This window comes from Procambarus clarkii, chromosome 41 (genome assembly GCF_040958095.1).
Source record: "Procambarus clarkii isolate CNS0578487 chromosome 41, FALCON_Pclarkii_2.0, whole genome shotgun sequence".
In the NCBI taxonomy this organism is placed as follows: domain Eukaryota; kingdom Metazoa; phylum Arthropoda; class Malacostraca; order Decapoda; family Cambaridae; genus Procambarus; species Procambarus clarkii.
The window spans coordinates 6,657,039-6,679,642 of NC_091190.1; the positions used below are offsets into that span (position 1 = coordinate 6,657,039).

Consider the following 22,604-nt stretch of genomic DNA (forward strand, 5'->3'; position numbering starts at 1 on the left):
CTAGAAATAAAAATGAATTTTGGAGAATTGATTTTTGAATTACCACCAACAGTGAAAAGAAATGTACAAAAGATTGAGAAAATTCGTGTTAGAATTATTAATCTTACTTTTTCGGTCATATTTAATAATATATGTCTACAGGAAAGACTGCTACCAAAATATACTAATATATATATATTTATATATATATATATATATATATATATATATATATATATATATATATATATATATATATATATATATATATATATATATATATATATATATATATATACATATATATATATTCATTCGCATGTAGTCCTGGGGACCATTCAGGCTTGTTTGCATATATATGTATATATATATATATATATATATATATATATATATATATATATATATATATATATATATATATATATATATATATATATATATATATGCGAACAAGCCTGAATGGTCCCCAGGACATATGCAACTGAAAACTCACACCCCAGAAGTGACTCGAACCCATACTCCCAGAAGCAACGCAACTGGTATGTACAAGACGCCTTAATCCACTTGACCATCACGACCGGACAAAATGAGGTGATAGCCGAGGCTATATGAACCACCCCACCGCCGGCACTCGGATAGTTAATGCAATGCCCAAGATAACTATCCGAGTGCCGGCGGTGGGGTGGTTCATATAGCCTCGGCTATCACCTCATTTTGTCCGGTCGTGATGGTCAAGTGGATTAAGGCGTCTTGTACATACCAGTTGCGTTGCTTCTGGGAGTATGGGTTCGAGTCACTTCTGGGGTGTGAGTTTTCAGTTATATATATATATATGTATATTATTAAATATGACCGAAAAAGTAAGATTAATAATTCTAACACGAATTTTCTCAATCTTTCGTACATTTCTTTTCACTGTTGGAGGTAAATCAAAAATCAATTCTCCCAAAATTCATTTTTATTTCTAGTCTGACGCGACACGAGCGAGTTTCGTAAAACTTATTACATTTTCAAAGACTTTAGTTCACAAATACACAACTGAATAGAACTTACGCATCTCCGATATTATATCTACATTTGAGTGAGGTGGAAGGGGTGATGTGGCATTAACACAAGACAGAACAAGATGTGGCATTAATAGGGTATTAATTTCATCAACACAAGACAGAACAAGAAGTGGTATTAATAGGGTATTAATTTCATCAACACAAGACAGAACACGAAACAATGGATATTGAATAGAAGTGTTTGTAGAAAGCCTATTGGTCCATATTTCTTGATGCTTCTATATTGGAGCGGAGTCTTGAGGTGGGTAGAATATAGTTGTGCATTAATTGGCTGTTGATTGCTGGTGTTGACTTCTTGATGTGTAGTGCCTCGCAAACGTCAAGCCGCCTGCTATCGCTGTATCTATCGATGATTTCTGTGTTGTTTACTAGGATTTCTCTGGCGATGGTTTGGTTGTGGGAAGAGATTATATGTTCCTTAATGGAGCCCTGTTGCTTATGCATCGTTAAACGCCTAGAAAGAGATGTTGTTGTCTTGCCTATATACTGGGTTTTTTGGAGCTTACAGTCCCCAGGGGTGCATTTGAAGGCATAGACGACGTTAGTCTCTTTTAAAGCGTTCTGTTTTGTGTCTGGAGAGTTTCTCATGAGTAGGCTGGCCGTTTTTCTGGTTTTATAGTAAATCGTCAGTTGTATCCTCTGATTTTTGTCTGTAGGGATAACGTTCCTATTAACAATATCTTTCAGGACCCTTTCCTCCGTTTTATGAGCTGTGGAAAAGAAGTTCCTGTAAAATAGTCTAATAGGGGGTATAGGTGTTGTGTTAGTTGTCTCTTCAGAGGTTGCATGGCTTTTCACTTTCCTTCTTATGATGTCTTCGACGAAACCATTGGAGAAGCCGTTATTGACTAGGACCTGCCTAGTATATATATATATATATATATATATATATATATATATATATATATATATATATATATATATATATATATATATATATATATATATATATATATATATATATATATATATTGGTAGCAGTCTTTCTTGCAAACATATGTTTTTAAATATGACCGAAAAAGTGAGATTAATAATTCTAACATGAATTTTCTCAATATTTCGTATGTTTCTTTTTACTGTCAATAGTAATTGAGAAATCAGTTCTCCAAATTTCATTTTTATTTCTAGTCTGACGCGACGCTTGAACACGTTTCGTAATAACTTATTACATTTTCACAGACTTTAGTTTACACACACACAAGCGTAACCTGAAAACACTGAACAGAGTTTTACTATGCTTACATCTAAACAGCTTGTCTTATATACTTCATTTGGGTAAGGTGATATGTTGCAACAGTTTTGAATGAGGTGAACAAACTTTCAACACAAGACAGAACACGGAGCAATGGGTATAAATTGGATAAATGAGAGGGAAGAATGGCAGTAACTGCAAAGAGCCTATTGGCCCATATTTCCTCTTGATGCTTCTATATTGGCAGAGTCTTGAAGTGGGTAGAATATGGTTGTGCATTAATTGGCTGTTGATTGCTAATGTTGACTTCTTGATGTGAAGTGCCTCGCAGATGTCAAGCCGCCTGATAGATACAGCATCCAGGATTCGAACCCATGCGGTTCAGGATCACCCCTAAACGTACACAGTACCGTGACCACCGCACCAATGATTGTCTATAAGGATTGGTCAGTCCTGGTGCTTATTAACTAAGCTCCCTCCCTATTAGTGATATATATATATATATATATATATATATATATATATATATATATATATATATATATATATATATATATATATATATGCGAACAAGCCTGAATGGTCCCCAGGACAATATGCAACTGAAAACTCACACCCCAGAAGTGCCTCGAACCCATACTCCCAGAAGCAACGCAACTGGTATGTACAAGACGCCTTAATCCACTTGACCATCACGACCGGACATAATGAGGTGATAGCCGAGGCTATTTGAACCACCCCACCGCCGGCACTCGGATAGTAATCTTGGGCATAGCATTTTACCAAATCACCTCATTCTTTGGGGCACACGTGAGGAACACAAATGCGAACAAGCCTGAATGGTCCCCAGGACAATATGCAACTGAAAACTCACACCCCAGAAGTGACTCGAACCCATACTCCCAGAAGCAACGCAACTGGTATGTACAAGACGCCTTAATCCACTTGACCATCACGACCGGACATAATGAGGTGATAGCCGAGGCTATTTGAACCACCCCACCGCCGGCACTCGGATAGTAATCTTGGGCATAGCATTTTACCAAATCACCTCATTCTTTGGGGCACACGTGAGGAACACAAATGCGAACAAGCCTGAATGGTCCCCAGGACAATATGCAACTGAAAACTCACACCCCAGAGTTATCCGAGTGCCGGCGGTGGGGTGGTTCAAATAGCCTCGGCTATCACCTCATTATGTCCGGTCGTGATGGTCAAGTGGATTAAGGCGTCTTGTACATACCAGTTGCGTTGCTTCTGGGAGTATGGGTTCGAGTCACTTCTGGGGTGTGAGTTTTCAGTTGCATATTGTCCTGGGGACCATTCAGGCTTGTTCGCATTTGTGTTCCTCACGTGTGCCCCAAAGAATGAGGTGATTTGGTAAAATGCTATGCCCAAGATTACTATCCGAGTGCCGGCGGTGGGGTGGTTCAAATAGCCTCGGCTATCACCTCATTATGTCCGGTCGTGATGGTCAAGTGGATTAAGGCGTCTTGTACATACCAGTTGCGTTGCTTCTGGGAGTATGGGTTCGAGTCACTTCTGGGGTGTGAGTTTTCAGTTATATATATATATATATATATATATATATATATATATATATATATATATATATATATATATATATATATATATGGACCAGGCCTCCACCCCCAGGAAGCAGCCAGTGACAGCTGACTAACTCCCAGGTACCTATTTACTGCTAGGTAACAGGGGCATTCAGGGTGAAAGAAACTTTGCCCATTTGTTTCTGCCTCGTGCGGGAATCGAACCCACCACAGAATTACGAATCCTGCGCGCTATCCACCAGGCTACGAGGCCTCTTTATATATATATATATATATATATATATATATATATATATATATATATATATATATATATATATATATATATATATATATATATATTTAGGGGTACCACCACTGGTTTAATTAAAGAGACCCACATCCTCGAAGAAGAAAATAAATAGTGTTCAGAGAAGACCTTGTGGATTCTCACTGAATACTTTAATCTTTTCCTCTCCTACCACCCCTATTATTTTTTTTATTTTTTTTTATTTGATTTTATTGCAATGCTACAGTTTACAGAAAACACACACTTATACAACAATATACCAATCAGTGTTCGAAGACCTCGTCCAGCTCCTCGGGGGTCGGGTGTGTACCCAAGATACAGCACGCATTTCCCCTCTGAACAGCGACACTGAGGCGCTGAAACATAAAACTGGCCGCTCTTGGGTCTCTAGTCTTCCCAATGAGTTCCTCGCCCAGCTCCTTCAGGAACTTAAGTGCACATTTACCCCAGGCGCCCAGAGTCTCAGAGCCTACTGGCACGAACCTGTAACAACGTTCTAGGTCCCTGTACTTGTTAGTTTTCTGGGTCTCCCTGAAGGTGGCCGCCCCGCCTCCCTCAGCTGCGCTGAAAGGTAGATAGGTATCAGCCAATGTGGATGCACACGTGTAGTCCCACACGACCTGTTTACCTTCCCTCCACGGCTGCAGGGTGACTCCATCTGGGCGTTTTTGGCTGTTGTCAGGTCTGCACAACTGAGGTTCCCTTTGTGCTGGGCATCCAGCTGAAGCCAAACTTCTCTTGATGATGTCATTGACTGCTTCATGTCTGGCAATCTTTCCCTGTGTCTTACGACAGATGAGACCATGGCTGCCGTATTGGTCTGCCCGTGCATGGCCGCAAATACACCAGTGCTCGGTGGAGATAGGAGCGGCAAGGCGCAGAGCAACACCAATACTTAGGGTCCGATGGTCCAGGCGGGTGCCCAAGGCGGAATTAGGGACTGCCAACAGGAAGTCCACGGCATGGGGCGCTTGCACAGCTAGAAGACGCGCTTTGTCCTTCCTGGAAGCTGCCTCCAGCAATGATGTGGCGATGTTCTATATATATATATATATATATATATATATATATATATATATATATATATATATATATATATATATATATAAATATATATATATATATATATATATATATATATATATATATATAATATATATATATATATATATATATATATATATATATATATATATATATATATATATATATATATATATATATATATATATATATATATAAGTCGCTGGTGATGCATTCATATCCAGGTGTTTTAATTCGTGGATATAATTAGTCAGGACCCAGCCAGTGAAGTGTGTCGCACCTGATTTGGGAACAGACCTGTGAGATTTATATTCATTTAATATATATGAATTTATATCGAATTTATATTTATGCCAATTTATATATTTCGATAGCAATTTGTATGCTGTTTGGCGGACTGCATTTCTGCATAATTCTCACAAATCGATCCTTACACATTAGGGGGGTTTATATCAAATTTATATATATGCAGCAAATCAAACTAGAGTATTAAACTACATATATTAGTATATAAATTGAGGGGGTGCCTTATCTAATTGTATGGCAGGCTTAGTCCACCAGGTATAGCTAGGATGTAGACACCAAATTATCCTCGTGAGAGGCTAGCTTCCAACACCCATAGTAATTGATGTACAAAGATTAATTCTTGCTTCCTCTTCTTGTTCCTGTCAAAGGGCACTAGCTGTAAAGCAGGAATCCTAATATATGACAGCTATATCAGAGAAAACACTGTATATTATATAAGATAAGGACGAAGGCTTAATTACCTGTATTTAGTGGCTCGTTCGCGTCCTAACCAGTTCGCCCTATATCTACTTAACATTAACTGGCCAGAAATGATTAGATAAACGGGTTTCGGTAAGACACTTCCCTTGTTCAGATGTTGACTGCGTGTTGATGATGGTAGAGCACTAATTTGATCTCCATAACACTTGGTCCAAGAGAATTATAGGAGCTGAGTTTGCTCCTCCCACTATGGTCTTAACTATGGCTGAACTTCACCACCACTGACACTCCTGGCTCTCCTTGTCCAGATGTCAATAAGTCATAGAAGGGGTCACAATTACTTTATTTTGATACTGATAATTAAGTTAATTCAAATGAGATGCTTTTACGATATTAAAAGTCCAAAGACTAATGTATTTAAGAATAATTCCCAACAGAATAGGTGGTGAATTTATAGTACTATGTGGCAATGATATCCCGTTTTCTATTGACGGAAAAATCCACTACAAGCTACTTTTTCTATGGGTTAACTTGTGTATACAACGGCAGCAGCAATATTATCTGCCTATTGCATGTAATATTATTAAATGGTGTCGGATTTTCCGATACCTGACGATAAGCCAGGCTGGGATGACAGACACCTGACCAAGCCATACTAAATGGCTAAATGGCTAAATCTCATAACGACAACTTGAAATAAATATCGTATCGTACCTAATGGTAAATGTGTTGGGTCAACTACTGACACAGTAGTTCGATCCCAACAGTAAGCATGGACATAGACGACAACGGAGAGAGCAGGTAGCCTTTCTAGTCGACACGTGCAGATCTTAAATACTTTCCCATGAGCTTCGATAAAGAAACCACTGAGTCTCTGATCAACTGAAGATCTCATTACCTTAGAAAGTATTGTATCCGGTAAAATTTTATTGTATTATATGTATATTGATGGCCATTAAATAATTATATTTACAAATTTTGCCGGTTATGATGCACGAGAAAACCACAGAATGGGTATGCCCTTGTTTTATAATACAAAATCTCTTACCTTATATATATATGCTGTGTATAGTGGTAACAGGCTATTACTTATTAGTTACCCAACAGGTGCAGTTCAAGGGAGGCAAAAATAACATCGAGTTGCTCTAGTGCAACATAAATTCAGTATTCACGGTGTCTATTAGGGCTTAAGCCAACGTGTTTTCCATACATGACTGAGGAATATCAAGTGAGTATTACTAAGCTAAACACACCCTAACAGATAAGCAGTGTATACATTTTACTAACCCATTTTAGCAATAGCACTTAATATTCAGTAGTTTATTACTTTTATCAATTATTTCACTATTAGGCTATGTACATAAACCCCCAAAACTTGTGTACAGGTAAACACCTATCAGAAAAACTTTTAAATATACAGTCCACTTTGAGTTACTAATAATAAATTGAAGTAAGTATATATATATATATATATATATATATATATATATATATATATATATATATATATAAACTAACAAAATCCTGCCAGGAAAATACCCCACAATAGCATCTATGGCACAGGAAGTGTGATGGAGTATCTATGTCACCTGGAGTGTGATGGAGTATCTATGGCACAGGGAGTGTGATGGTGTATCTATGGCACCCAGAGTGTGATGGAATACCTGGAGTGTGATGGAATATATATCTTTGGCTCCTAGAGGGTGATAGAGTATTTATGGCTTGGGAGTGTGATGGAGAACCTTTGGAACAGGGAGTGTCATAGAGAATTTATAGCACCTAGAGTGTGATGAAGTTTTTATGGCACCTGGAGAGTGATGGAGTACCTATGACACCTAAAGTGTGATGGAGTATCAACGGCTCTGGGAGAGTGATGTAACATCTATGGCACTGCAGGAGTATGATGGAGTGTGTATTGTACAGGGAGTGTGATAGAATATCTTTGACACCGGGTGTCTGATGGAATATTTATGGCACCGGAAGTGTGATGGAGTATCTATACCAACAAACAATTTTAGGTTGCCACAACATAACGGGAATGGTTTTGAATGTTGTGGCAATGTTTATTTTGAGGTTTTGGAGATGATTTTGTGTGGAGTCGTAAATAGGTTGCCAGAACTTACTGCACAACTTTGGCTAAACAAAATCTGAGACCTTGTGGCAACCTTAAATATTGCATAGAAGTAGTTACTGTAATTGATGGTATATAGAGAAAACATAGATATATAAAAAAATTGTAAGTGGAATAAAACAGTGCGAGCATAATAAAAGAGATAACAAATTTATATTTGTTTCAGTTATTTCACTTAATGCTAAATCTGTGGTGGTGGTGGTGGTGGGTGGTTGTTGATTGCTGTGGTTTGTGGCATCTGTGATGGATACTTGTAGTGGTGGATGATTGTTGGTGGTAGTGGTGGTTAATGGTTGGTGGTTGACAGTTGGTGGTAGTTATGGTTGTTGGTTGTGGGTGGTGGTTGATTGATATTGCTGATGGCAGCTGTGGTTAATAGTTGTTGTTGGTAGTATTGGTGGTTCATGGTTGGTGATAGTAGGAGTTGATGGTTGGAGGTAGTTGATTGTTAGGATTGGAAGCAGCGGTCCAATGGGTCCCTCCCAACCAGCTTAATTGGGTCCTCTTACAACCACCTTACCTGGGATCCCTCACTACCACCTTACCTGGGGTCCCTAACTACCACCTTACCTGGAGTCCCTCACTACCACCTTACCTGGGGTCCCTCACTACCACCTTACCTGGGGTCCCTTACTACCACCTTACCTGGGGTCCCTCACTACCACCTTACCTGGGGTCCCTCACTACCACCTTACCTGGGGTCCCTCACTACCACCTTACCTGGGGTCCCTCACTACCACCTTACCTGGGGTCCCTCACTACCACCTTACCTGGGGTCCCTCACAGTAGTGTAAACCCGGCCATAGAGCGGCAATTTTCATTTTTCCCCATGCCGCTCTATGGACCCTGGGTTTTCTCGATTTTTTTCATCATGCCGGTCTATGGCCCCTGGGTTTTCTCGATTTTTTTCATAATGCCGGTCTATGGCCCCTGGGTTTTCTCGAATTTTTTCATCATGCCGCTCTATGGCCCCTGGGTTTTCTCGAATTTTTTCATCATGCCACTCTATGGCCCCTGGGTTTTCTCGAATTTTTTCATCATGCCGGTCTATGGCCCCTGGGTTTTCTCGAATTTTTTCATCATGCCGGTCTATGGCCCCTGGGTTTTCTCAGATTTTTTCACCATGCCGGTCTATGGCCCCCCTGGGTTTTCTCGAATTTTCTTTCATAGCCGGTCTATGGCCCCATGTTTTTTCGTTACCCTGCTGACCCATGCACGGGCATTGCTAATGGTCAATGTCGTCATCAACTTACCTGGGGGATTAAAAGGCCGGCTCCTGGCCCCATCATATTTCGTTACCTGAGCGACCCTGCACAGGCATCGCTAATGGTCAATGACGTCACCCCCGTCTTCATTTTCCCTGTATAAGTCCGTTTTCTGTTACAGTGTAATTATTCCCATTTTCAATATTTATAACAAAGGTGGATTCAAATGCTGCCTTCTGTCAAGCCTAATGTGCAATGGCGTTAAACATTATAAGCTCGTTTTTCTCAATAAGGTATTGCCGTACTGTTTCCCATTGTCTAAGGTCATTTTATAGCTAAGATTACATAATAATAACATAAGAAATGAGTTCAAACCCTGTTTACAGAACCAGTATTTACCCAGGTCTTTTTCCTAAATCTAAAACTTATTCCAATTTATGTGCATTGTTTCATGTTCTGTCTAGTGTTGATAATTTTAATAGTCTATTAATATTCCCCCTTTATCATGTCCATTCATTCACAGCTCTCTCATGTCACCTCTATTTCTTTGCCTTTCTAGAGAATGTAATTTAAGCTTTGTCAATCTTTCTTCAGAGATTGCTTATTGAGCATAGGGCAAAATAAAAATGAAAACTTACTATCTTTCATTTGTATGAAAACAGTCCCCTGCCAGGCGGCGCCAACGCGGTAAATGCGGATCCCAGGAGATTCACACATAAGTGTAAACTCTTAATCTGGCTTAATACCTCAACTGAACTCTGTGCTTCATCAGAGTCGATATTCAGCTACAATAGCTCGTATTTTCGCTCATTGCTTATATTTTCCGTTATTCATAAACCCTATCAAACCATCCTAACCTAACTTATTATATATAACAAATGCATTCTACAGACCAGTTGTTGTTGTTTTTTTTTAGTGACATCACGGAAAGCGACCTCAAGTATAGGGATAAGGTATTGATGGCCATTAGCATATAGGTGTCAAGGTATCACAGCACCTGACTGGTCAACTATGTATGACGTCACCAGACAACCAATGCGACCTTTGGCGTTCTACTGGCATGTGTATTTAATGTTATTATTCAAAAATGACTAGACTATCCATCCCCTACCTAACCTAATCAGAGGACTAAGAATATACATTTTAGTCATCCACAACTGTAATTATTATTCAGTGATAAGTTCAAAAGTATAACAGAAGCCCAAATGTCGTACTACAATTTAAGCAGAATCGTACATCTGGCAGCATAGCAGGTGAGCTGAACATAAGAATAAAGGTAACTGCAGAGGTCCTATTGGCCCATACGAGGCAGCTCCTATATATTTCCACCCAATCTCATTCATGTCCACCCTATGCTGAAATCAACCAAAGGATCCCACATAAAGTATTAGTTTACAATAATAGTTTTAATAAATAGCTCTTATTCTAGTTTTATACACAACAGCAATTATGAAACCCTATAGCTAGATATTCTACTATAATCCACAGGTAGTTACCACACATCTGGCAGTACAGCGGATTAGTGGCTGTGTTCATAGGCTAGTCAACTGTCCTCATATCCATCAAATAGATATCCAAATGTCGCACCTCAATTCATCCATCTAGCAACTCAGCTAGATGCTAGCCACTATATTCATAGGCAAATCATTTCTACACCTCAAAAAATCCTAGTCTTGCTACGCAAATCAGGTAACTTGTTTCTAAACCAACAGTCGCAAATACAAGCATACAAACCTACTCATACTCCACAACCTATACATTCATAGAGAATAGCCTAGTTTTTTGCCACCATTTCCCCATTAATCAGATGCAATTTATGCCATGCACACAAAAAATACAGCATCTACACACCAAATATGCCATTTATGCACAAAATATATTATTTACACTCAAAATATGCCATCACACAAAAATATGTCATTTATAGACAAAAATATAACATTAACATTCAAAAATATGTCAGTTGGACATGAAAATGTAGCATTTACACAATATTGCATGGACACTCAGAGTATGACATTTACACAAAGTACGGTATTTTTCACAAATATATCAAAAATGCTTTTGCATTTAGACAATCAAAAATGCGCTTTCACTAAAATTACACAATTTCACAAACATAATTTTCACAAAATACCCACACATTGTCTCATAAACCAAATACACTTACACCATGGAGATCTATTTTATCAGATTACAGAGCTTACACAAAATACACAATTTTCACACACAAATACAGTTGCACCAGTTCCACTTCAACAAATTAAAAACACAACTTGCATAAATGCACTATTATCACAAAAATTATTATAAAACATGGACAATTATTACACAGTTTGTGTAATTATTTTACATCTTTGCACAATTAATACAAGAAAACTTGCTATATAATTACTCAACTTGCACAATGTCAATCAATACACAAAAGTATAAATAAACAATTCGTCCATATGCAATTACACAACATGCGCAATTAATACACAACTTATACAAATATTACACATCTTTCATAATTATTACACAACTTGTACAAATGCGTATCTAGCACAAATACGTACAATACATAACTACCCCAAATATGAAAATACACAACTAGCATAAATACACGATTTACACAAATACAATTGCGACATTTACACAACTTGCTCAAAAATATAATCAATACACAACTTACCAAAATATGAACAATACATAACTAGCACATATTCATTAAAGTCACAGCTAAGCAATTTCCGCAAATACACATACAAAAACATATACAATTAATACATACAACTTGCACAAAACAATACACAATTTATAGAAATATAATCAATACATAATTGCAATAATCATACAACTTATGCAAAATACATAATCTGCACAATTAATACACAAGTATATTAATTGTGCTATATATGTACAAACACAACCAACTAGGTCAAACAATACACAATTTGCATGATATTTTTCTGGGTATATTTAGGACATTAATTATAATATGCTGAGTTTAACCAACTCCCCAAAAGTTAGAATTTCACATATAAAAATGGTGCATATGACTTCCGATGAGCTCAATATATAACACATTCTTTTTCCATTAAGATATCAACATTATTAGTGCTAAACTATTCATCTAACATATGTCCACTGTTTTATGTCTTATTAATACCTTCCTTGTTACATCCTCTCCAATCAGACCACCCATATTTATGTATTTATTCACACCATCTAACAGACTTATTTGTTCTAGCCTTAGTTATGTTAAGGCAGGTGGGGTTAGGTGAAGTCAGTATTTTCTATGATAATTTTAGACAAATTTGCTATATCTTATCAAAATGCATCTTGTTAAAACTTAAATTTATCTAAATCTATCAAAAATATACTTATACTACGCAAATTTGACTAAATTCAACCTAGCTAAACTAACTAAATATGAGCATCCCATATCCTCACATACAAGCCTATGTCGCCTCTGTCCATACATTATATGAGTCTGCCATATAGCTCGAACCCCAAATAGGAAAATTTACACTATTTCATAAATATGCTAGTTCATTACCCTAAGATATTATATATGTCCTTCCCTACACGACCTCACCTAACCTGACCTGGCATAATCAAACCTAGATTTAGTTCAAGTTGGTGAAATTTAAGCTATGCCACTTTAATTCGACATAATTTATGGCGATTTCCACCAAATATACCCAAATGTTGCGTAGCATAGCACTGCCAAAGCCCATTTTCTCCTATTCCATACTACCCTACACAACCTCACCTAACCTGACCTAGCATATCCAAACCTGGATTTGGTTAAAGTTGGCGAAATTTATGCTATGCCACCTAAATATGACCTAATTTAAGGCAATTTCCACCAAATATACCCAAATGTTGTGTATCATAGCATCACCAAAGCCCATTTTTACCTACATTTTCTCCTATTCCATCCTACCCTACACAACCTCACCTAACCTATCCTAGCATATCCAAACCTGGATTTGGTTAAAGTCTGCGAAATTTAAGCTATCCCACATAAATTCGACCTAATTTAAGGCAATTCCCACCAAATATCCCCAAATGTTGTGTATCACAGCACTGCCAAAGCCCATTTTTTTACCTACATTTTCTCCTATTCCATCCTACCCTACGCAACCTTACCTAACCTATCCTAGCATATCCAAACCTAGATTTGGTTAAAGTCGGCGAAATTTAAGTTATCCCATATAAATTTGACCTAATTTAAGACAATTTCCACCAAATATACCCAAAAATGTTTTGGAACATAGCACGACCAAAGCTCATTTTAGCTAAGTTTTCACCTATTCCAACCTGCCCGAGACAACCCTACCCAGCCTCTCCTGGCATATCCAAAGTCAGATTTGCTTATAGTTGGCAAAATTTATGCCTTTCCCACCTAAATTTAACCTAATTTAAGCCAATTTCCACCGAATATACCCAAATGTTTTGTATCTTAGCATGGCCAAAGTTTATTTTAGCTGAGTTTTCGCCTATTCCAACCTGCCCTAGACAACCCTACCCAGCCCCTCCTGGCATATCCAAAGTCAGATTTAATTATAGTTGGCAAAATTTATGCCTTTCCCACCTAAATTTAACCTAATTTAAGCCAATTTCCACCGAATATACCCAAATGTTTTGTATCTTAGCATGGCTAAAGTTCATTTCACCCAAGTTTTCACCTATTCCATCTTACCTTACACAGCCTTACCTAACCTGACCTAGCATATCCCAAGCTAGATTTGATTAGAGTTCGTGAAATTTATGCTTACTCACCTAAATTCAACCTAATTTAAGACAATTTCTACCCAATATACCAAAAATGTTTTGTTACATAGCTCGGCCAAAGACCATATTAGCCAAGTTTTTACATATTCCAACCTACCCTACATAGCCTTACCTATCCCTGACCTAGCAGATTTGATTATCACATATTCCAACCTACCCTACATAGCCTTACCTATCCCTGACCTAGCAGATTTGATTAAAGTTGGGAAAATTTAAGCTATGGCCACCAAATTGTAAACAATTTCCACCAAATATGCCTAAATGTTGTGTATCATAGCACAGCCAAAACCTATTTTATCCACATTTTTACCCATTCCATCTAAACCTGGACTTAACCTCTGATACGACATATACTCAGAGAAGTGATGATTTTTAGATATGAACCTAAATGCCCGTGCCTAACCTGCAAGAGTCTTGGAGCTTTGTAGAATATTTTATCTATTTTTCTTCAAAAACTGAAGTTTTGGATATGATCCTATCCACACTGTGCCTAACCTGCTAGGTTCTTTGTTGAACAGTGTAACCATATTCATAGAAAAGTGATGTTTTGGATATGGACCTAACAGCCCCCTCTCCTTTAAAACTTGGAACTGTGTTCAATATTGTAGATATAGTGTTGGGTAGGTGTTTTGTTTTTACACATCAACCCAACCGTCCTAGACCTAACCTCCCTTCATCTAACTTCAAATTTATCGTAAATATGGGAGGAACGTGTTGTTTGTGCATCAACCCAACTGTCCTGGACCTAACCTCCCTTCATCTAACTTCAAATTTATCGTAAATATGGAAGGAACGTGTTGTTTGTGCATCAACCCAACCGTCCTTGACCTAACCTCCATTTATCAAACTTCAAATTTATCATAAATATGGGAGGACCGTGTTATTTGTGCATCAACCCTGCCGTCCTGGGCCTAACCTCCCTTTATCTAACTTCAAATTTATTGTATATATGGGAAGAAGGTGTTGTTTATGCATCAACCCAACCTCCCTGGACCTAACCTCTGATACACGAATCTTGGTTCAATATTGCATCATACTTGTAGCATTTTTTTTTCACATAATTCAACCATCCTCAACCTAACCTCTATTTCCTGGGGGGAGGGAGGTTAATGGAAAATATGATAATAATGGGAATTTTCTGTACATCAGTTCAACTCAACCATCCTTAACCTAACCTTAGTTAGAAAGGGATATAACTCACCAAAACTATTTAATTACCATTTACCCAATTTTCCTTATCCTAACCTATAACTAAAGGGTTTAGACCCCCATTTACCTCGAAATTATAGTATAGGGTTAAATTAGGGAATGTTAGGTTTATATGTGAAAATAAATTCCTACCTTAAATATATAGTATAATTTCGAGGTAAAGGGGGGTCTAAACCCTTTAGTTATAGGTTAGGATAAGGAAAATAGGGTAAATGGTAATTAAATAGTTTTGGTGAGTTATATCCCTTTCTAACTAAGGTTAGGTTAAGGATGGTTGAGTTGAACTGATGTAGAGAAAATTCCCAATATTATCATATTTTCCATTAACCTCCCTCCCCCAGGTAATAGAGGTTAGGTTGAGGATGGTTGAATTATGTGAAAAAAAAAATGCTACAAGTATGATGCAATATTGAACCAAGATTCGTGTATCAGAGGTTAGGTCCAGGGAGGTTGGGTTGATGCATAAACAACACCTTCTTCCCATATATACAATAAATTTGAAGTTAGATAAAGGGAGGTTAGGCCCAGGATGGCAGGGTTGATGCACAAATAACACGGTCCTCCCATATTTATGATAAATTTGAAGTTTGATAAGTGGAGGTTAGGTCAAGGACGGTTGGGTTGATGCACAAACAACACGTTCCTTCCATATTTACGATAAATTTGAAGTTAGATGAAGGGAGGTTAGGTCCAGGACAGTTGGGTTGATGCACAAACAACACGTTCCTCCCATATTTACGATAAATTTGAAGTTAGATGAAGGGAGGTTAGGTCTAGGACGGTTGGGTTGATGTGTAAAAACAAAACACCTACCCAACACTATATCTACAATATTGAACACAGTTCCAAGTTTTAAAGGAGAGGGGGCTGTTAGGTCCATATCCAAAACATCACTTTTCTATGAATATGGTTACACTGTTCAACAAAGAACCTAGCAGGTTAGGCACAGTGTGGATAGGATCATATCCAAAACTTCAGTTTACGAAGAAAAATAGATAAAATATTCTACAAAGCTCCAAGACTCTTGCAGGTTAGGCACAGGCATTTAGGTTCATATCTAAAAATCATCACTTCTCTGAGTATATGTCGTATCAGAGGTTAAGTCCAGGTTTAGATGGAATGGGTGAAAATGTGGATAAAATAGGTTTTGGCTGTGCTATGATACACAACATTTAGGCATATTTGGTGGAAATTGTTTACAATTTGGTGGCCATAGCTTAAATTTTCCCAACTTTAATCAAATCTGCTAGGTCAGGGATAGGTAAGGCTATGTAGGGTAGGTTGGAATATGTGATAATCAAATCTGCTAGGTCAGGGATAGGTAAGGCTATGTAGGGTAGGTTGGAATATGTAAAAACTTGGCTAATATGGTCTTTGGCCGAGCTATGTAACAAAACATTTTTGGTATATTGGGTAGAAATTGTCTTAAATTAGGTTGAATTTAGGTGAGTAAGCATAAATTTCACGAACTCTAATTAAATCTAGCTTGGGATATGCTAGGTCAGGTTAGGTAAGGCTGTGTAAGGTAAGATGGAATAGGTGAAAACTTGGGTGAAATGAACTTTGGCCATGCTAAGATACAAAACATTTGGGTATATTCGGTGGAAATTGGCTTAAATTAGGTTAAATTTAGGTGGGAAAGGCATAAATTTTGCCAACTATAATTAAATCTGACTTTGGATATGCCAGGAGGGGCTGGGTAGGGTTGTCTAGGGCAGGTTGGAATAGGCGAAAACTCAGCTAAAATAAACTTTGGCCATGCTAAGATACAAAACATTTGGGTATATTCGGTGGAAATTGGCTTAAATTAGGTTAAATTTAGGTGGGAAAGGCATAAATTTTGCCAACTATAAGCAAATCTGACTTTGGATATGCCAGGAGAGGCTGGGTAGGGTTGTCTCAGGCAGGTTGGAATAGGTGAAAACTCAGCTAAAATGAGCTTTGGTCGTGCTATGTTCCAAAACATTTTTGGGTATATTTGGTGGAAATTGTCTTAAATTAGGTCAAATTTATATGGGATAACTTAAATTTCGCCGACTTTAACCAAATCTAGGTTTGGATATGGTAGGATAGGTTAGGTAAGGTTGCGTAGGGTAGGATGGAATAGGAGAAAATGTAGGTAAAAAAATGGGCTTTGGCAGTGCTGTGATACACAACATTTGGATATATTTGGTGGGAATTGCCTTAAATTAGATCGAATTTAGGTGGGATAGCTTAAATTTCGCAGACTTTAACCAAATCTAGGTTTGGATATGGTAGGATAGGTTAGGTAAGGTTGCGTAGGGTAGGATGGAATAGGAGAAAATGTAGGTAAAAATGGGCTTTGGCATTGCTGTGATACGCAACATTTGGGGATATTTGGTGGGAATTGCCTTAAATTAGGTCGAATTTATGTGGGATAGCTTAAATTTCGCAGACTTTAACCAAATCCAGGTTTGGATATGCTAGGATAGGTTAGGTGAGGTTGTGTAGGGTAGGATGGAATAGGAGAAAATGTAGGTAAAAATGGGCTTTGGGGATGCTATGATACACAACATTTGGGTATATTTGGTGGAAATTGCCTTAAATTAGGTCATATTTAGGTGGCATAGCATAAATTTCGCCAACTTTAACCAAATCCAGGTTTGGATATGCTAGGTCAGGTTAGGTGAGGTTGTGTAGGGTAGTATGGAATAGGAGAAAATGGGCTTTGGCAGTGCTATGCTACGCAACATTTGGGTATATTTGGTGGAAATCGCCATAAATTATGTCGAATTAAAGTGGCATAGCTTAAATTTCACCAACTTGAACTAAATCTAGGTTTGATTATGCCAGGTCAGGTTAGGTGAGGTCGTGTAGGGAAGGACATATATAATATCTTAGGGTAATGAACTAGCATATTTATGAAATAGTGTAAATTTTCCTATTTGGGGTTCGAGCTATATGGCAGACTCATATAATGTATGGACAGAGGCGACATAGGCTTGTATGTGAGGATATGGGATGCTCATATTTAGTTAGTTTAGCTAGGTTGAATTTAGTCAAATTTGCGTAGTATAAGTATATTTTTGATAGATTTAGATAAATTTAAGTTTTAACAAGATGCATTTTGATAAGATATAGCAAATTTGTCTAAAATTATCATAGAAAATACTGACTTCACCTAACCCCACCTGCCTTAACATAACTAAGGCTAGAACAAATAAGTCTGTTAGATGGTTTGAATAAATACATAAATATGGGTGGTCTGATTGGAGAGGATGTAACAAGGAAGGTATTAATAAGACATAAAACAGTGGACATATGTTAGATGAATAGTTTAGCACTAATAATGTTGATATCTTAATGGAAAAAGAATGTGTTATATATTGAGCTCATCGGAAGTCATATGCACCATTTTTATATGTGAAATTCTAACTTTTGGGGAGTTGGTTAAACTCAGCATATTATAATTAATGTCCTAAATATACCCAGAAAAATATCATGCAAATTGTGTATTGTTTGACCTAGTTGGTTGTGTTTGTACATATATAGCACAATTAATATACTTGTGTATTAATTGTGCAGATTATGTATTTTGCATAAGTTGTATGATTATTGCAATTATGTATTGATTATATTTCTATAAATTGTGTATTGTTTTGTGCAAGTTGTATGTATTAATTGTATATGTTTTTGTATGTGTATTTGCGGAAATTGCTTAGCTGTGACTTTAATGAATATGTGCTAGTTATGTATTGTTCATATTTTGGTAAGTTGTGTATTGATTATATTTTTGAGCAAGTTGTGTAAATGTCGCAATTGTATTTGTGTAAATCGTGTATTTATGCTAGTTGTGTATTTTCATATTTGGGGTAGTTATGTATTGTACGTATTTGTGCTAGATATGCATTTGTACAAGTTGTGTAATAATTATGAAAGATGTGTAATATTTGTATAAGTTGTGTATTAATTGCGCATGTTGTGTAATTGCATATGGACGAATTGTTTATTTATACTTTTGTGTATTGATTGACATTGTGCAAGTTGAGTAATTATATAGCAAGTTTTCTTGTATTAATTGTGCAAAGATGTAAAATAATTACACAAACTGTGTAATAATTGTCCATGTTTTATAATAATTTTTGTGATAATAGTGCATTTATGCAAGTTGTGTTTTTAATTTGTTGAAGTGGAACTGGTGCAACTGTATTTGTGTGTGAAAATTGTGTATTTTGTGTAAGCTCTGTAATCTGATAAAATAGATCTCCATGGTGTAAGTGTATTTGGTTTATGAGACAATGTGTGGGTATTTTGTGAAAATTATGTTTGTGAAATTGTGTAATTTTAGTGAAAGCGCATTTTTGATTGTCTAAATGCAAAAGCATTTTTGATATATTTGTGAAAAATACCGTACTTTGTGTAAATGTCATACTCTGAGTGTCCATGCAATATTGTGTAAATGCTACATTTTCATGTCCAACTGACATATTTTTGAATGTAAATGACATATTTTTGTGTGATGGCATATTTTGAGTGTAAATAATATATTTTGTGCATAAATGGCATATTTGGTGTGTAGATGCTGTATTTTTTGTGTGCATGGCATAAATTGCATCTGATTAATGGGGAAATGGTGGCAAAAAACTAGGCTATTCTCTATGAATGTATAGGTTGTGGAGTATGAGTAGGTTTGTATGCTTGTATTTGCGACTGTTGGTTTAGAAACAAGTTACCTGATTTGCGTAGCAAGACTAGGATTTTTTGAGGTGTAGAAATGATTTGCCTATGAATATAGTGGCTAGCATCCAGCTGAGTTGCTAGATGGATGAATTGAGGTGCGACATTTGGATATCTATTTGATGGATATGAGGACAGTTGACTAGCCTATGAACACAGCCACTAATCCGCTGTACTGCCAGATGTGTGGTAACTACCTGTGGATTATAGTAGAATATCTAGCTATAGGGTTTCATAATTGCTGTTGTGTATAAAACTAGAATAAGAGCTATTTATTAAAACTATTATTGTAAACTAATACTTTATGTGGGATCCTTTGGTTGATTTCAGCATAGGGTGGACATGAATGAGATTGGGTGGAAATATATAGGAGCTGCCTCGTATGGGCCAATAGGACCTCTGCAGTTACCTTTATTCTTATGTTCAGCTCACCTGCTATGCTGCCAGATGTACGATTCTGCTTAAATTGTAGTACGACATTTGGGCTTCTGTTATACTTTTGAACTTATCACTGAATAATGATTACAGTTGTGGATGACTAAAATGTATATTCTTAGTCCTCTGATTAGGTTAGGTAGGGGATGGATAGTCTAGTCATTTTTTAATAATAACATTAAATACACATGCCAGTAGAACGCCAAAGGTCGCATTGGTTGTCTGGTGACGTCATACATAGTTGACCAGTCAGGTGCTGTGATACCTTGACACCTATATGCTAATTGCCATCAATACCTTATCCCTATACTTGAGGTCGCTTTCCGTGATGTCACTAAAAAAAAACAACAACAACTGGTCTGTAGAATGCATTTGTTATATATAATAAGTTAGGTTAGGATGGTTTGATAGGGTTTATGAATAACGGAAAATATAAGCAATGAGCGAAAATACGAGCTATTGTAGCTGAATATCGACTCTGATGAAGCACAGAGTTCAGTTGAGGTATTAAGCCAGATTAAGAGTTTACACTTATGTGTGAATCTCCTGGGATCCGCATTTACCGCGTTGGCGCCGCCTGGCAGGGGACTGTTTTCATACAAATGAAAGATAGTAAGTTTTCATTTTTATTTTGCCCTATGCTCAATAAGCAATCTCTGAAGAAAGATTGACAAAGCTTAAATTACATTCTCTAGAAAGGCAAAGAAATAGAGGTGACATGAGAGAGCTGTGAATGAATGAACATGATAAAGGGGGAATATTAATAGACTATTAAAAGTATCAACACTAGACAGAACATGAAACAATGCACATAAATTGGAATAAGTTTTAGATTTAGGAAAAAGACCTGGGTAAATACTGGTTCTGTAAACAGGGTTTGAACTCATTTTTTATGTTTTTATTATGTAATCTTAGCTATAAAATGACCTTAGATAATGGAAACAGTACGGCAATACCTTATTGAGAAAAACGAGCTTATAATGTTTAACGCCATTGCACATTAGGCTTGACAGAAGGCAGCATTTGAATCCACCTTTGTTATAAATATTGAAAATGGGAATAATTACACTGTAACAGAAAACGGACTTATACAGGGAAAATGAAGACGGGGGTGACGTCATTGACCATTAGCGATGCCTGTGCAGGGTCGCTCAGGTAACGAAATATGATGGGGCCAGGAGCCGGCCTTTTAATCCCCAGGTAAGTTGATGACGTCATTGACCATTAGCAATGCCCGTGCATGGGTCAGCAGGGTAACGAAAAAACATGGGGCCATAGACCGGCTATGAAAGAAAATTCGAGAAAACCCAGGGGGCCATAGACCGGCATGGTGAAAAAATCTGAGAAAACCCAGGGGCCATAGACCGGCATGATGAAAAAATTCGAGAAAACCCAGGGGCCATAGACCGGCATGATGAAAAAATTCGAGAAAACCCAGGGGCCATAGAGTGGCATGATGAAAAAATTCGAGAAAACCCAGGGGCCATAGAGCGGCATGATGAAAAAATTCGAGAAAACCCAGGGGCCATAGACCGGCATTATGAAAAAAATCGAGAAAACCCAGGGGCCATAGACCGGCATGATGAAAAAATTCGAGAAAACCCAGGGGCCATAGAGCGGCATGGGGAAAAATGAAAATTGCCGCTCTATGGCCCGGTTTACACTACTCCTCACTACCACCTTACCTGGGGTCCCTCACTACCACCTTACCTGGGGTCCCTCACTACCACCTTACCTGGGATCCCTCACTACCACCTTACCTGGGGTCCCTCACTACCACCTTACCTGGGGTCCCTCACTACCACCTTACCTGGGGTCCCTCACTACCACCTTACCTGGGGTCCCTCACTACCACCTTACCTGGGGTCCCTCACTACTGGTGGTGGAGCGCCAGGAGGGAGACGCTCGGGTGAGGTGCTGGCTTGTACTGTTGAGCTGGTCGCTCTGCAGCACCATGTTATGCTCAGCCGTCAGCGTCTTCCCGCCGCCACTAAGTCCGGGAATGCTGGCCACGGCATTGGTTACAGTACTTGCCAGTGGGTGTGGCTGACTCCTAGTCTTGTCATTGGTCAATATCCTTGCCAGTGGGTGTGGCTAAACTGATTCTTGGTGTTGTCATTGTTTAATGACCTTGCCAGTGGGTGTGGCTATTCAATATAGGGAGAGAATATCAATATAGGGAGAATATCTGCTCATCTGTCTGTCTGTCCAGGGTTAGAGACCAGATGCTTGTGGCTGGCATCACACAGTTGTTCATAGAGACGGGTCTGGGATAG

At 37.7% G+C, this 22,604-nt stretch overlaps 1 protein-coding gene across 1 annotated transcript in view; it reads right to left on the reverse strand.

The window, feature by feature from the left end:
- The window catches only part of LOC123748276 (ionotropic receptor 21a-like), a 460,516-nt gene extending 438,247 nt beyond the window's left edge, over positions 1-22,269 (reverse strand). The window contains exon 1 of the mRNA XM_069339092.1: positions 22,189-22,269. The gene's annotated coding sequence lies outside the window, so the exon portion shown is untranslated. The remainder of the gene's footprint in view (positions 1-22,188) is intronic.
- Positions 22,270-22,604: the final 335 nt, after the last annotated feature.